Here is a 17,198-nt window from a genome sequence, read left to right as displayed (position 1 = left end):
GCCGATCCTGAACGAGCGTCCTCTTGGGCGAGGAATGAGAAGAAGGAAACAGAGTTAACAGAACAGAAACAGCACACTGAGCAAGATGACAAAGCGAGGAATGAGCCGAATGCAACACGCACATGCGTCGGACAACCAGCAGCCCATTGCCTTGAAAGCCCGCACTATGCGGGCGTCTGCCCAGAGTGATGAGAGAGACAGCTTGAGACAAAGCATGAGTAGCTAACATTAAAAGACAAGCACCTCGGCCAGGATAAGCAGGAAGGTCAGGTTAAAACAGAGGAGAATCGGCAGACAACTGGTAATCACGACCTAAGAGAGGGAGATAGCAGAGCTTGTAGCTGAAACAAACAATGAATAAAACACCAAGAAAACATCTCGACCAAGGAAATAATAACCCCATGTCAATTATGATAAACACCTACGCGGTGTGGCGCGGTGAATGCTTGTGCAAAGCAGGCATTGACACAGGCAGTGGGGCGGATGCCCTGGTTGGTTGAGAGAGACAACTTGCGGTAACTGCATGATTAGACTAGCAATAAAAAAGGGGGGCACCTTAATCAGGAGAATGCAGAAAGTGCGAGCTTACGACAGAGGAGTTGGAGAGCCGGTTATCGAGACCTGAGAGGGACAGAGCAGAAAGCTGAAACATCACTGAATAACGGCACCGGAACAAAAATGGCATATCAAAATAGACATAAACTCCTACTCGCTACCAGTGGGTAGCTGTGATAAGTTTGTCATGCAGGATGGATGAGGATACCGATACAAGCAGGTGACTGGCGCTAAAGTTGGGGCGACAGCCCAGTGCGATGCTGAGGCGATGGCCCATTGTGATGCCGAGTTGTGATTTTGAGCCGTGGTGTTGAGCCGTGGTGTTGAGGTGAGACAGCCCAGGGCAATGCTGAGGTGCGCCGTTAAAGCACGAGCCCTGAGGCGCCGGCCCAGGGTGATGTTGAGTCGCCGGCCCAGGGTGATGCGGAGTCGCCGGCCCAGGGTGATGCGGAGTCGCCGGCCCAGGGTGATGCGGAGTCGCCGGCCCAGGGTGATGCGGAGTCGCCGGCCCAGGGTGATGCGGAGTCGCCGGCCCAGGATGACGTTGGGGCCGATGCCCAGTCCAATGTTGGGGCCGATGCCCAGTCCGTCGCCGGGGCCAGAGCCCAGTCCATCGTCGGGGCCAGAGCCCAGTCCGACGTCGGGGCCAGAGCCCAGTCCATCATCGGGGCCAGAGCCAGAGACGTGCGGTCAGGGTAGGCAGGGTAGGCAGTGCCTACCCTGGGATAAATGTCTTAAATATAAAAACTAACACGTGTTTAAAAAAATATTCTTCAGAGTTCACATAGGCCTACACAACAATAACATTGATTCAGCATAAATTATGAGCTGTTTAAAGTACAGTATACACAGGACAACGATCAAAAACCTAAGTAATCGCACGAAGCAAAGCGCTCAGGCTTGGGCAGGTTGCCGTGGCAACGCGCAGTCCCGGCTGGTAGCAGAGACAGGCTGAAAGCAGAGCTTTCGAATGCCAGCCAGGCAGCCCGGTAAGGCTCGCTTTTCCTCTGCCTACCCTGCCTTCAATGCTGTCAATGTAAAAGTTTGCGCATGCGTATTAAGTTGTCACATAGCTTGTCAATGGGACTAAAAGCAGAGCCTTTACTCTGTGGCGGGAGTATGTGAGCCAATCACAGCGCCCAAAATGAAAAATTGTTACAATTCAGGTAGTAGCCAATTTCTGCCCTACAGGCAGCTATGATAGCAACAACTAGCAAGGCAAGGCTTGTTCAAATCTCTAGCCGTATCGGAAAGAAAACATGGCAGTCTTTGGCTTTTTGTCTTTATTATTTTAAAAAATGCCGAGAAGTAGCAAGAAAGACGGTTCAAGTGACAGACAGCTGAGCCGTTTGCAATCGCTGCATTGTGGAAATATTCAACATCAGATGGGTAGCAGCTTCAAGTAGTTTGCACTGGGACAAAATGTCTTCATCATGTCAACCACCCCGGGCTTTTAATGGAACTAGCTTGCATGAAAAACACAGCCTACTTGTGATTCTGCTTTAAGGTAAGATTCATCTAATTATTATGCTGCGGGTAGCCTTTTAACATGAACATGCTCAAGTTTTTTCGTGGTGCCTTTTGTTGTCACCGTTTGTCAGGGTGTTGACATTGAAGATTGGTTGTGCGGTGGTGGACATGAATAGACCGTGTGTGTGTTATTATGGACGCGAGATTGTTTTTTGAGCGTACGACATGACTCCATTTCCCTAACCCAGTAAACAAAATGACGTTTAAAGGACGTCTTTTTTAGGTCATTTTTGGACGTATAATTTAGGTCATCTGAAGGTGCAGACTGTTACTCCAGACGACGTCTTTTTCGGACGTCTAATGGACGTCCATTTTGACGTCTGTACTACGTCCATATTAGGGTCATCTCTAGTCCAAATAGGGACCTGTTTTTGACGTCATTTTGTAGGTGGTTTTATTGACGTCGTTTTTGTGGACGTCTTTTTGACTTCAAATTATCTCTTTGTCATTCATTTATGTAGTTGTCATTCAAACATAAAAGTGACAGCATTAAAAACCTTGAAACTTCTAGTTTTCAAAATATACAGACAATTATCACATGGAAAGTGACAGGGGGGGGTTTACTTTTATTTAGCAAACACTTTTGTTTACAAGGTTCAATCTTCAAAAGTCTTGACTACGTACCTCTGCAACGTTTTTTTTTGTAGAGTTGTGTTTACATTCAATTAAAAAAAAAAAATTGTATTACATTAACTTTACTGTCATATTCTTTTTTGTTAGGCTTTTCAGAAGAGGGGGAGATAACAAATGTGATCTTTTTCAAGAATAATTAACACCACTGCGAATTTCATGAAGTATTGATGATTATGACTCCTACACTATCATCTCTTAACAACATTACCGGTGTATTACAAAACCCGAAAGTCTTGAAATTCTAAGTAGTGTTAAATATTCTTGAAAATAACATTCTTATGAAATAGGTTCCAACATATTGGAAGAAAAGACATTGTACCTTGGGTTAAGAGACAGTTCATCTGAATGAAAACTCTGCATTACATCAATGGGTCTTACATCTGCCACATCATATCATTTCACAATCGTCCAGTTTTACAACATATATATTTTTTAAAAATATGATGGTAACACTTTATTTTAACATTACATCGCTTAGCACTAATACATACAATGTTAACCCATTGATGCCTAAAGCACTTGCAGAAAAGGGTGCTGATGCCATACAAAACTCCAGGCGCCAGGGCCAATGTTGCACAACGCAACATCCAGCATCAATGAGTTAATGCCTGTATAAGTAACTTGTAAGGCATGTACTAAGCGAAATCAGGTTATATTAGGTAATAAATCCCAAATAGTGCATGCACAAGGCATTTGCGAATACATGCCTAACGTATGTTTGATTTTGCTTAGTGCATGCCTTACAAGTTACTTATACAGCATACAGGCATTAACACTGTATGTATTAGAGCTAATAGATGTAATGATAAAATAAAGTGTTGCCAAAATGATAATCAAAATAATTCCCTGTAATAATCCTAACAAGCATGAACACAGATAAATTGCCATTAACTGGTAAATTATGGAGAATCGGTCCTTGAGAAGGGACACAAAATGCTCTTTCTTCAGGTGTTACTTGAAGCTGCATAGGCTGTCTGAATGTCAGTGGATTCAAAAGAGTCATTGAAAGATACTCCCATTTCTGTTGTTGTGGACTGGTGGTGTCTACGTAGGTGGTGTCTACATAGTAAGTCCTTGTACACTTGAACAGCCATCTTGGCTGCAAATTATCATCATATCCTGTGCATCTGACAAAGCGTGTACTTGACAAAGATGCCAAACTACTTTCTTGATGTCTGTAGTAACTATTTACATTTTGGGCATAAACACATGTTGAGTGATCACTGGGCTGCTGGGAAGCTTTGAGAGAAGTTGTAGTGCCTTTGTTCGTTTGTTGGTTGAGATGGGAACGTCATAAACATATTCAAAGAAGGTGAAAACAGAGCTGAGCTGTGCTGGATATAACAAGTTGCAGACCCAGTAAAGCTTGAACAGCTTGTCAATTGTGCAAGTCAGGCCGTCTGCAACGGGAATGGTCACACGGTCATTCCTGGCGGTTATGACAGACTCTTCAGGTTCCCAATGCAGACCACTAGTGATTGGGTTGTGGATTCCATCTCAGTGTCAGTAGTGCAGTGAAGAGGGATGTGAAGTTGGTTCCAGACTGAGAAGAAGAAGAAGAAGAAGAAGAAGAAGAAAGAGAGAGAGAGAGAGAGAGAGAGAGAGAGAGAGATCATCAATAATACTTAATAGCAAGTTTTACTTAACTGATTGAAAGGTATGAAGCATACCAGTCAGTATAGCCGAATCAACTACACATACATTGATATCATGACATCTTCTTAGCTCTTCATTAAACTGAGTGAATTTAATTTCATTCATTTTTCATTTCATTATTTATATATACGTATGAAGAGTTTATTGCAAAACGGTGTATCTACCTTTTTTTTTTTTTTTTGGCATTTTATTATTGAAAATGGCTGTCCAGAGGTCCTATCACCTATGTGTGAATTCTTGCCATTCAAATATTTTGAGAACATACTTTTTCAACTTACAGTATATCACGCAAGTGAGTACACCCCTCACAGTTTTTGCAAATTTGTGAGTATATATTTTCATAGGAAATCATTAGAGAAATTTCACTTTGACACAATGATTAGTGACCTTTTAACAACATATTTAACCGCTTAAATTTCTTGTTCACTCAGAAAAAAACAAAATACAGCCATTAATGTTTGAACATGTACTCACAAAAGTGAGTACACCCAAGATTAAAATCCGGTAGAAAAGGGGCTGTGTTGGCTCGAAATGAAACAAAATGAAAAGGGATGAAAGGGGAGGTCATCAGTGTGCGTTTCAACCTTTCTTTGCATTGAACTTTTACATTTTGAGTCTGCACCTGGCTTAAATAGATTGGTGTGAGATTTGAATGCAATCCTATGGAGAATATCATGATCTGCTTCAGTAGTCACAGTGCATGTTGATATGCATGTTTCTTTTAGGTGTATTTCAGATTACCAATGTTGACAGCATCCATGCATTCCCAAACCATGTCAGTCCCACTACCATGCTTGGCTTTTGATAGGATACACATTTTTGTAAAACTTACTTGTTTACCACCACACATGCTTGACACCATCTAAAGTATATTGTTAATCTGGGTCTCTTCAGATCACACGACATGGTTCCAGTGATCCATATCCTTGGTCTGTTCATCTCTCTTGAGACCAAGCATGTGTGGTGGTAAACAAGTGAGTTTTACAAAAAAAGTGAATCCTCTCAATAGCCAAGCATGGTAGTGGGACTGACATGGTTTGGGGATGCATGAATGCTGTCAACATTGGCAATCTGAAATACACCTAAAACAAACATGCATGTCAACATGCACTGTGACTACTGAAGCAGATCATGATATTCTCCATAGGATTGCATTCAAATCTCACACCGATCTATTTAAGCCAGATGCAGACTCAAAATGTAAAAGTTTAATGCAAAGAAAGGTTGAAGCGCACACTGATGACCTCCCTTTTCATTTCAAGACGATTCGAGCCAACACAGCCCCTTCTCTACCAGATTTTAATCTGGGGTGCACTCACTTTTGTGAGTACATGTTCAAACATTAATGGGTGTATTTTGCTTTTTTCTGAGTGAACAAGAAATTTAAGCGGTTAAATAAGTTGTTAAAAGGTCACTAATCATTGTGTCAAAGTGAAATTTTTGTAATGCTTTCCTATGAAAATGTATACTCAAAAATCTGCAAAAACTGTGAGGGGTGTATTCACTTTCGTGATATACTGTATATGAAATTCATTTTGCAATGCGGTATACGTATGAACTTATACAGTATAATATCAGGAAGGAGCCAAGACTGACTTGCACCAACACAGACCCACACGCAAACACACCCAAACGCAAACACACACACATATTCCTACCAAAGATGTCAGCGATGCAGAGTCCTAGCTGGCCAATAGTGTGTGAGGTGTTAAGTTCCGCCTCTCCGTGCAGCAGCAGCAGGTTGGAGGATGGGACCTTTAGCTTGACTGACAGCTCTTCCACTGCATGCTTCAGAAGCTCTGTCTGCAACACACATACACATAAATATTACTGACACACACATCAGCTGTATAGGGTTATCTACTTTCCATGGCTTCCCCCAACAATAAAACAGAATTATAATACTTCCTGTAAAAAGTCTTTGACTAGGCAAAGCGCTATACAAAACAGATGTACTGCTGTGTGTGTGTGTGTGTGTGTGTGTGTGTACCTGTGCTAGTTGTATTTGGTGTATGTCTGGTCTGTGGCGTATCTTTAAGTTTACCAGTCGTGCCGGTGTGTTCTGCTGATGCTGCTGCAAGCGTTTTCATTGGCTGGTTTTCCTGCGAGGGCGTGGACTGCATACGATGGCGATGTCTGCATCGTCAGACTCCTCTCCTTCATCCTCCTCCTTTAATTGGCTAGCTGCCGCAGCAACCCCGGCCCCTCTGGTGATGGACGCAGCAGGGAGCCAAGCGCATCCAGCCTCATGTTAATCTCCCTGTCACACACACACACACATACACACACAATGTAAGGAAAGTTGAAAAGTCACTGTAGAGAAAGTGTCAGTGCGTGGCATGCACACAAGTGTGTGTGTGTTGTGTACTCACGTTAGTTTGCGGTTGGGCCGCCGCCGTGCCTTGAGTGGTGTGGAGGGGGAGGGGGGCGGAACGCCTCAGCACAGTCCTAACACCAACACATACACACACAAGGATGCATTAACACACATCAACATGATGGATATGGTAAGCATACAGCAATAAATTGGAAAAATATTGTATGGCAGGGGTCCCCAACCTTTCTGGGTCTGAGGGCTACTCGAGGGCTACCAAGGGCTACCCGAGGGCTACCCAAGAGCTACTTGTTTGTTCAAAGTCCTCTACCGATGTCTTGACCTTATTCCCAAATCACGCTATGATTGAAAGATCACTTGCTATAGGTTATAAAGAAATAATCTCATATTTAAATTAAGAAAAACATTAACTGTGACCAAATTCTTGTAGTCATCACTGTTTACTAATATCCTTGGTGGGCACATCATAAGGTCCTGGAGGGCTACCTGGCGCCCGCGGGCACAACGTTGGTGATGCCTGTTGTAGGGGCTACTATGTTGACTCGTGGTCTGTGTGTGTGTGTGTGTGTGTGTGTGTGTGTGTGTGTGTGTGTGTGTGTACACTCACATTGTGCTTTGCATGGGTTTGGTCATCTGGTCAGAGTCATCTGAGAGTTCGGTACACTGCTTCCCTCACCATCGCTGTCAGAAATCTGTCAACCACACAATATACAGTCTCAAGTTTGCCGTCCGTGTTAGCTGTAACTCATCCAAATACTGCTACTTTGTACAGCAGGCACATATTTACTGACCAAGTTGCTCTCTATGACAAAAGTGCTATGGGCTACTGTGACAGGTAAACAAGAAACAACAGGTTAACAACACTTGGCGCTAATTAGTTCTCTACAACTACAAACCGCTGCTGTTCCCTTCCGTTTGGGATCCATATCACCAAACTATAGTTCTCTTGAACTTAACTGCATTGTTATAAGAATATGGCTATGACAGCCTTAAATAGCAGGTTAAAATATGGTCATTGACATTTTGGTGACAAGGTCATAACTCTGTATCGCAATGAGGTCCTAACAGAGGCTCTGCATGAAAGTGTTTTTAAAGATTAAAAGACGTTTTAAAAGTAACTATCCTTTGAAAAATACCTGTACAAAATCAACCAGAAAAGACATCTCAGATTTTACACTGCAGCGGCTTCGGAGTCAGAATATGTGTGAGAACTGTGTAGCACTTTTCATCTGAAAATGAGAGCAGAAAATTGTACAGCAGTACTTAAATGTCACATTTACCAAAGTCTCTGTGTTATAACAATATCACAGTAACATATTTATCATAATTGCACACAATACAACAATAAGAAAAAAAATCTTAAAAAAAAACAAATGAAAGGAGGCAGAGGGCCTGTAAGTGGATGGCAATTAGACACATGATCACATAGACAATATGATACACATGGAAACACACACACACACACACACACACACACACACACACACACACACACACACACACACACACACTTACCATCAGTCTGATCATCCAACTGTTCAATCAGAGTAGGAGCTTGGACAGATGTGGCCACAAGACCTGGGCCCTGATTAAGAGAGAAGAGAGAGAGGGGGGAGAGCACGTTAGTGCCCAGTGCATTGAAGGTACTTAAAAAATCCTGTAGCCATAACTGGTGTTGATACCTTGGTAGTCGCCACACTTCACACGCAGCTGTTCTACTCTGCCACCTAAAACTCAAACTTTGAATCTTCTTTTCAAATGTCATGGTATCGTCACCAATTACAATTGCCTACAAAATCTCGTGCGTGGCCGTTTTATCCCTCGAACAGCGTACATCTGGCACGTCGCACCCTCCATCTGAAACAACTGCCGGTATTTTCCCAACACACCGTCATACGAGGTCTACCGAGACAAAACACGACAGCGTTGACCAGTTGCCCAGATCTACCATATTCAACTACATACTGAAACGGTGAAAACCACGACACTTACATGGAACTACGGTTCAAAGCTTGTATATTGACTGGCCACAACAACTACAACCAAGCCGACATAATGTGATTCGGAAATTCGCTTGTATCACCTTTCATCGAGCCAACACAAAACAGTAAGATACTGCTTGCTTTTACTGGTGCTATTCTTTATCATGTACGAGGTTGGCGGATGGTCTGATTTACATGATTTGACGCAGAACTGCTTACGTTTGAAGCGCTGAAGTTTAAAATCGCCTCTATGCTAGCTAGCCCTTGTCTTGCCCCCTCCGATACCTGCTGTTACTAGCAGCATCCACTTTTGCCCCACTACCAGTACTAGCTCTACGTCAATCCATCCGTGGTGTTTCAGTATCCTTACATAAATCCTGTCAGACTTTCTTTCATGCTCAGAAAATAGCTTTCAAACTTCACATCAGTTAAGTGCCGCCTGATTTCTTCCACACCAGCTAATTATCAGTTACCCTATTAGCAACCAATGTTAGCAAACCATCCAATATCACATTTCAAACCTTTAATTTTCCCAACACAACACGTTTTAACCATTAAGTTAGTCCACATGTGCATTAAAAGAAAATAAATATAATTTATAGTGCAAGCATTAAAGATCAATAGCTAACTGAGTATCAATAACTAGCTACATCTGATTGTAGGCTAGCTTAATGTTCACAGGATCACGGAGGCTGTTCCAATGTTCGTACAGCAAAACTTGTGAAGCAGGGTTTCATTTTAACCACACATTAACGGTAACACACGTAATTGTTACGAAATTATACCAATAAAGCGAATTACTTACGCCAGCCTCTCTCGGTGTCTGAAGTCAAGTCGCCGCATCTTGCATTTCCAACGGTAGAAAAGGCGGGCGGAAGTCTGCTTTCAAATGTCCACAGTCACGCGATTGGACAGCCAAACGGCCGTTAGTTTCTCACTTGTAGCGAATTAGTATTAGCTAGGGTGACCAGATTTTTGTAGTCTGAAACCGGGACACTTCGTGCATGACTGAAGGATAATATTAGGCCGGCGGGTCTGGGGGTCCTCCCCCAGGAAAAATTGTATTTTTTTTAGATGCAATTTCCTGCATTCTGATCAATTTTAGAGGGAGGGATGACAAATCGCAACTGACTCCTTCAGACTTTCTATACAAGCGCTGGCTGCCATTAACTGTGGCAGGTAAACATGTAATCTTTTCCATATATTTACCCTGATAGACATGGCGAAATGTAGTGGGTGGCCCAAACCGGGACATATTTGTGTCCCGAGAGGGTTTGCTCGGGACCTGGGACACACAACTCCAAACCGGGACTGTCCCGGTCAAACCGGGACGTCTGGTCACCCTAGTATTAGCACGACCCAGAAATGAACCTCTTAACTTCAGGTTTCACACATTCTGTGAAATCTTACACAAAAATGACACATAATCTGTCAATGCTGTCTACACATCCCAATGTGTTATTTTTTTTGACACATCTGTTTAGGTAGTGTGTCCCACGGTGCATTGCACGTATCTCTCTTTCCCCACCAGATGTGAACAGAAAAAATAGCCTACTAGGAAAACTACTATGGCCTATTTAAAAACAAAGCACAAAAAAAAGCAACAGCAACAATAACAATCATGTCGATTTCCCTCACCTGTTTTTGACGTCCAAAAAAGTGACCTAGACTGACGTCCGAATTTTGAACTTCATAATGACGTACAAATAGGGTCATTATTAGACGTCCAAATAAAGGACCTAGTTTGTACGTCATTCTAAGGTCCAAAACTGGTCATGGACCGACGGACGCAATTTAGACCTAATTTCAACGTCTATACGACGTCCAATGTTTAGTGGGAAGGGACTGTTCGTTATTTATTTTTGGGGTCGCCGGAAGATGTCCACCTTTGATCGTCAAATTTTGCATGACCCTCCCCTAACGAGCTTCAAAACTTTGATGACCCTCCCCGCGACGCCGTCAAAAAAATGCATGACCCTCCCCTATGGAGAAGTAGTAAATAGCCCTATTCTACCTTATTTTTTATTTTTTTGACAAACGTTGATTGACCAACGCTGCTGCTAGCTTACTGGATGTTATTGTAGGCGCCCTCTTGAAAACTATAGTAGTCTACTTCACGAACGCGGGGGCATTTCATACATTTATAATTTGATTTAGCTTATGATAACTTATGATAGCTCTTCAACACAACAGAACACAACGGGGTATGAATCTGTGATCAATTTTAGCTAAATGGAGAAGCGTTTCTGAGGCTATGTTACATCAAAGCATACAAACAAGGTAGGAATGCTTTTTTCTAATAAATGTGCCAAACATTTTTGGATGACCCTCCCCTAGCCAGCTTAAAAGAAATTGATGACCCTCCCCTCAGCAATGAAAAAAATGACGTGACCCTCCCCTATTTTCTTCCGGTGACCCCGAAAATAAATAACGAACAGTCCCTAATGTATTATGATGATGACTACGCAATGCGTGAGTTGTGTGGAGCCTGTTAGCAAGTGCAGCTGCGTTCTTTTGAAGTGCGCGGTGTGCGAGTCGAGATCAACGTGGAACAGGACGATTGACTGGGGATGGTTTCTCGGAGTGCTTCCGCACTCACAAATTGACTTTATTTGAAACACCTTGCACAACCGTAGCTGAAGTGTTTGAGAATACTATCACGCACAACAATGAGTCTCAGAAGTGGTTTCGTTGGTTTACTCGATACTGTCTGAATGCACGGGTCATGTTTGCAAGCAACCCGCCCCCTTGCCTACTTTCCTTCTTGTCTGTGAGTGTTTGATTATCAGCACAAAACGCGGCAGTGAGGCAGGAGCTGTTACCTAGGTTGGTTTATTGCTAAATGTAAATCGTTTCCCCCTCACATGCTATGGTGTGATTCACAGTTGGTGAACTAGACATTTTATCTTCAAAAGTAGGCTACACTGTGCCACCCTCCATCCATGTGAAACGCCCTGGCATTTGCAACAGAATAAACAGAAGAGCAACAAAATCAACTGCTAAAGCCAAAACTTAAAGCTTTCCCCCCAAAATGTTGTAGCTTTCTAAATTATTATTGTAAAATGTAGGCCTACAGGTCCTTAAAGGTGTACAAAGTATGGGTCCTGGAGCTAATTTGGCAATTTGGCAAAACAAATAAGTGTAGCTGGCCTTTTCAAGAAATTGAAATTATGTTTTCACTTATTGTTTCAGATTTAGGTCTACTGACAATGTCCAAATGTCTAAATAGTGTAGCCTATTTACTTATTTAGTTATTAGAGCTGTGGTGGTTAAGCACTGATGGCATCTTATAGCCTACTTTATATTTACAGTATTTAGAGAAACATAGGCCTACTAATTTGTTGCACATTAAAGACCATATCAGCATGTTTATGTGAATAGGCCTATTTGCCTATTCAAACCATACCTTGTGGCATAAGGCCCCCCTCTCTCTCTCACACACACACACACACACACACACACACACACACACACACACACACACACACCACACACACACACACACACACACACACACACACACGTTACATTTCAGATCTGCATGAAAGGGGACTATTTGTTCAAAGTTTTTAGTCTTTTGTAAAAGTTTTTAGCTGATAGTTACTCTCCAGATTTGGTTAAAATGCAGGAAATTGCATCTAAGAAATACATTTTTTTCTGGGGGAGGACCGAACCCACCGTTAATATATATATATATAAATAGATATATATTCTATATTTACTGCCTACCCTACCATACCCTTCACTGCACGTCACTGATTGCCCAGTCCATCGTCGGGGCCGATGCCCAGTCCATCGTCGGGGCCGATGCCCAGTCCATCGCCGGGGCCGATGCCCAGTCCGACGTTGGGGCCGATGCCCAGTGCATTACGTAGTGTATGCCCTACGTGGAGCGGCAGATGCACGTGTATGTGAAAGTGTACGGGAAAGCAGCAGAGACCACCATCACCAGATATGAGAAAACAAACACAATCCGACACATCACAGTCCGAGCGACCTGACGATTCCAATGAAGCCTAAGGGCACGAGTGGTGTACAGAGTGAGAGGGTTAGCCCATGGACGGCTATCAATGGGGTGTGATCAGAACCCTGACAGGACTCCATGGGCCGAGTTTCATGTATAATTTAATTATGATTATTAACTGTCATCATCGATTTACATTTCCACGGATATCACTCATTTATTTACTTATATTTGGACGGTGTACATGTAGCCCATTGTGATAACTCGAAATAGACAAGGCATTGCGACAGGCTACTATGTCCCTTGATGCTCGGCGACCGGGCGCGGGCCGAAAGCCCCGCGTGATCTTTAAAAGGTACACTGTGCAGGAAATGGTCAAAAAAGGTACTGCAACTTTGCTGCTCATTGAAACTGAGCTGCCTATTGCCAAATTTGGTCTTACATGAAAGTTTACCATGTAATAAAAAATATTTTCTAGTACGGTCCAAGTAAAGTCTTTTTATTTTTTTTATTTTTTTTGAGCTAAAAAAAAAAATGCTATTTTGGGAAATTCAAAAATGGCGGACCATGGAGAAGATCCCCCCTTTCATGTAAGAAAAGTGCAATTTTCCAGTCATAAGAAATACTTAGAATTTGATGGTGGGGGCAAGTATTCATGAAAAAAGTAACATTAGTGAATTTGCAGCATGAATTCTGGAAATAAACAACTAAAATCACAGTGTCCCTTTAACTAAATCCAGCCCTGAATGGCTTGAAGCGGGAGTGAGGAAGCAAGGTACACTTCTATCAATACAAACTGCAGGCAGTGCGATGACATGAGGTGATGATTGGCAAGCGCGCATAGCTTAATGTGCGAGCCAGCAGTCTAGGCCTACGAACCGAAGCCATAACTCTAAAAAGTCAACGAGACCGCCACTCCTGCGCCACATGGGCCAGTCCATGCAAACGAAAACGTAAAATAGCTTGTGTTGTGGGCATAGGCTACTGAGCGGAACATTGAAAATAGGCGGGTGCAAACTGATGAACGCACGACCGGAATCCACATGAATGAAAAACTGTAGGCGGTGCTACGGCCCGTAGGCTGAGGTCCTTGCAACATCGCTCCGGAACATAGGAAGTACGTTTGTAACAATACGTTTGACGATTACGAGTACATGGCTCTGCAATGTCCTCCGTCCGGTGTCGTGACAGGCAGCACGAAACACAGAAGGTTAACGTCGGGTTATGCGTGCGGGCGAGGCGCTTCGAGATATAATTAGCCCATTTAAATCTGAAGGCCTACCCCCAGTGACGTTCCAAAAACGCCACACGAACCGGTTCATGAAATGCTCTATAATGTTGGCAAGCGAATCACCAGTCCATCCGCAGCAGAGAGGCCGACGACGACCAAGTAAATGGTGACTCGCAGTACCCATAACGCCTCCGTAAAAACCAATGTGCTGAGCAGATATGCCGGGCTAAGTGAGCGAGGCGCAACGAGAGAGCACCGCGGGCCCAGTTACTTCGATTCCGCCCTTCCCCAGCGAATGATCCAAAAGTCACTCCAATCAGTTCATGGAATTATCCCAAATGACAGCAAACGAAACGTAGGCCATCAGTCAACCAGCGCCAGACGAGACTGATATCCGAGACAGTGCAACAAGCCGAGTATGAGGCATGAGAGGCGACTTGCCTGGACAACTCCCCCGCAAAAATAGTCATTCGCTGAGATAAACGTTCCTTTGGTCCGCAGGATAAGTGAACGGAAAGCCGCGAGGTTACTCACGAATTACACCAGTTCGGGGAAATCCATCCACAGGCAGGCTAGTTCAAAAGCAAATCCACGAGCGTCAGGAAATCAGGGAGCGGCGTGCCAAGCAAATTGATTGAAGCCTTGCGAGGAAAATATTAGGCTATAAGAAAGCACCGATTGCGTGCCACGCGTTTGAGCGGTTGGAAATTCCATCCCAGCAGCGGTAAGGTGAGGATAACCAGGTAGAAAATAAACAGAATGTTTGATAACGAAAACGCCGGACAGCCACTTCAAAGTCGGCTTAACTGGAAAGCAGAGATCTTCTTCTTCTTCTTCTTCAATGGGTTTTAACGGCAGCTGGCATCCGAAACGTTGCACTGCTGCCACCTATATGTCCAATAGTCCAAATGTCCTAAATCCTGTAGTACAGGCCTGTATCCCGTAGGAATTTAAGTAAATGCCGTCTGCATTTAACCATCCCCAAAGTCAACACACTTTTCAGTGTCACGTCCTTTAGGCCATACTTCTTTAAAGAATTGAACAAAGCTCGCCTCTGACAATCATAAAGTCCACAGGACAATAGAACATGTTGTACTGTCTCCATCTGTAGGCAAGCACACATCCCATTCACATGTTTCCCCAAAATAAATAAAGAAGCATTCAGACTTGTGTGTCCTATCAATAGTCTAGAAATGATGACATCATCCTTACGTCTCCCACTGCTGACAGCCGCAACTGAATCTGACACACTACTGACAATTGAGAACAAGTGTCTGCCCTTTACTTCATTCTCCCAAAGAAGTTGCCATTTCACCACTGACTCCTTCCAAACAATACTCTTACCTTCTGATTTTGATAAACATAAAGGAGCATCTATCTCGACATGTTGAGAAGCAGACTTAGCCAACTCATCAGCTTTTTCATTTAGTTGAATACCCACATGGGCAGGGACCCATAGAAATGAAACACTCACATCACATCTAAGTCTCAAGTCCCTGAGCGCAAAAAGGATCTCATACACCAGATCTTGTCTCGCTTTGGAAGTACCCTTTCCAAGACTCCTGATGGCTGCCACAGAGTCGCTGCATATCAAAATCTTCTTATGCCGTAATTGCACAGCCCACCTAACAGCCATCAGAATGGCATACAGTTCAACAGCATATACACTTAACATATCAGAGGTTCTCTCTACCGCCTGCACTTCCATTCCCTGAACCACAAATGCCGCCCCAGTAACTCCTGTGTCTTGGTTCTTTGAGCCATCTGTGAACATTAAGAGACAGTCTTTATAAGCATCCCCCACATGACAGTAAAACATAGGTCTCAGCTCCACCTCAGGATCACGTTCCTTTATCTTAAGTAATGCCAGGTCAATAACTGGGACTTCCAGCTGCCATAGAGGAACGGAAGGCCATAACACCCCTGGGCAAAATGCCCTCTGCAGAACATTCAGGTCTCTGGCCACATCTTCAGCAGTCCAACCAAAGCTAGATAAAGATGCCACCCCTCTCTCCCAGCTTGGCACAATTACATTTCTGACAGGATGATCAGGACGTTGACCCATCACATTAATCCAGTAATTGGCTTGCAATTGACGTCTCCTCAAACTCAGAGGCATTTCACCAGTCATAACCTGGAGGGAGCAAACTGGAGAAGATTTCACAGCACCAAGACACACTCTCAATGCCGCTGCTTGTACTACATCTAGCTTAGCCAGAGTTGACAGCGCTGCAGACGCATATACCAGGCACCCATAATCAATCCTAGATCGTATTAGATATATGTAAATCATTTTAAGAGAGGCCATATCCGCTCCCCACTCCCTCTCAGCCAGACATCTCATCAGATTCAGGACATTTTTGCAATTATCCACTACTCTGGAGACATGGGTCCTCCATGTGAGTCTGGTATCAAAAAACACCCCCAGGAACTTAAAAGAAGAGACCCTTTCAACTGGGCGGCCATATAGATACAGCTGTTGACTATCACAGATCTTCTTCCTGGCAAAAAATACTGCTTTCGTTTTCTCAACAGAGAACCTAAAACCCCACTTTCTTCCCCAGTCCTCCACAAGGGTCAACGCCTCCTGTACTTTTTTCAAGGTATACTGCACATTCCTTCCCCTCTTCCATAGCGCACCATCATCCGCAAATAGGGACTGACCCACATCAGGCTGAATAGAAGAAAAAATATCGTTGATCATTATGTTGAACAATAAAGGGCTAATCACACTCCCTTGTGGAGTTCCATTTTCAACTGAGCATTTTCGCGAAATGTCCATTCCTATTTTGACCTGTATACACCTGTTCCTCAAAAACTCCATAACCTAATTAAACAAATTCCCCCCAACCCCCAGCAAGTGTAACTTAATTAAAAGGCCCTCCACCCAAAGCATGTCATACGCTTTTTCAACATCTAGGAACACAGCCACAACCGTTTCTTTGTTTACCTGGGCCTTTCTGATTTCATCTTCCAGACTTATTATGGAGTCAATCGTATTCCTCCCTTTCCTGAAACCACTTTGAAACCTAGTCATCAACCCCCTTTCCTCAACAAAGTGCATCAATCGTCCACTGACAAGCTTTTCCATGAGTTTACCCAACTGAGAGGTCAACGCAATTGGACGATAATTAACTGGGTTGCTTGCATCTTTCCCTGGTTTTTTTATGGGCACGATAACCGCTTCTTTCCATCCTGCGGGGATATGCCCCTCCTCCCATACCCTATTATACAGAGTTAAAATTGTCATCAAACTTTCATCACTCAGATGAGACAGCATTCGGTAGCACACTTCGTCCTGTCCAGGGGCTG

The 17,198-nt window shown here is 43.5% G+C and overlaps 1 long non-coding RNA gene across 1 annotated transcript; it reads right to left on the bottom strand.

Annotated features, from left to right (window-relative positions):
- Window positions 1-2,631: 2,631 nt before the first annotated feature.
- On the bottom strand, window positions 2,632-9,630 carry LOC134435296 (uncharacterized). The gene is made up of 8 exons (XR_010031995.1): window positions 9,497-9,630; window positions 8,225-8,294; window positions 7,846-7,938; window positions 7,317-7,401; window positions 6,747-6,822; window positions 6,419-6,634; window positions 6,033-6,177; window positions 2,632-4,261 (listed from the first exon to the last, which is right to left on the bottom strand). It is a non-coding gene; the product is annotated as an uncharacterized LOC134435296 (long non-coding RNA).
- Window positions 9,631-17,198: the final 7,568 nt, after the last annotated feature.

The sequence above is a fragment of the Engraulis encrasicolus genome, chromosome 19, assembly GCF_034702125.1.
Source record: "Engraulis encrasicolus isolate BLACKSEA-1 chromosome 19, IST_EnEncr_1.0, whole genome shotgun sequence".
NCBI lineage: Eukaryota > Metazoa > Chordata > Actinopteri > Clupeiformes > Engraulidae > Engraulis > Engraulis encrasicolus.
This window is presented reverse-complemented; position numbering and strand designations above follow the sequence as displayed.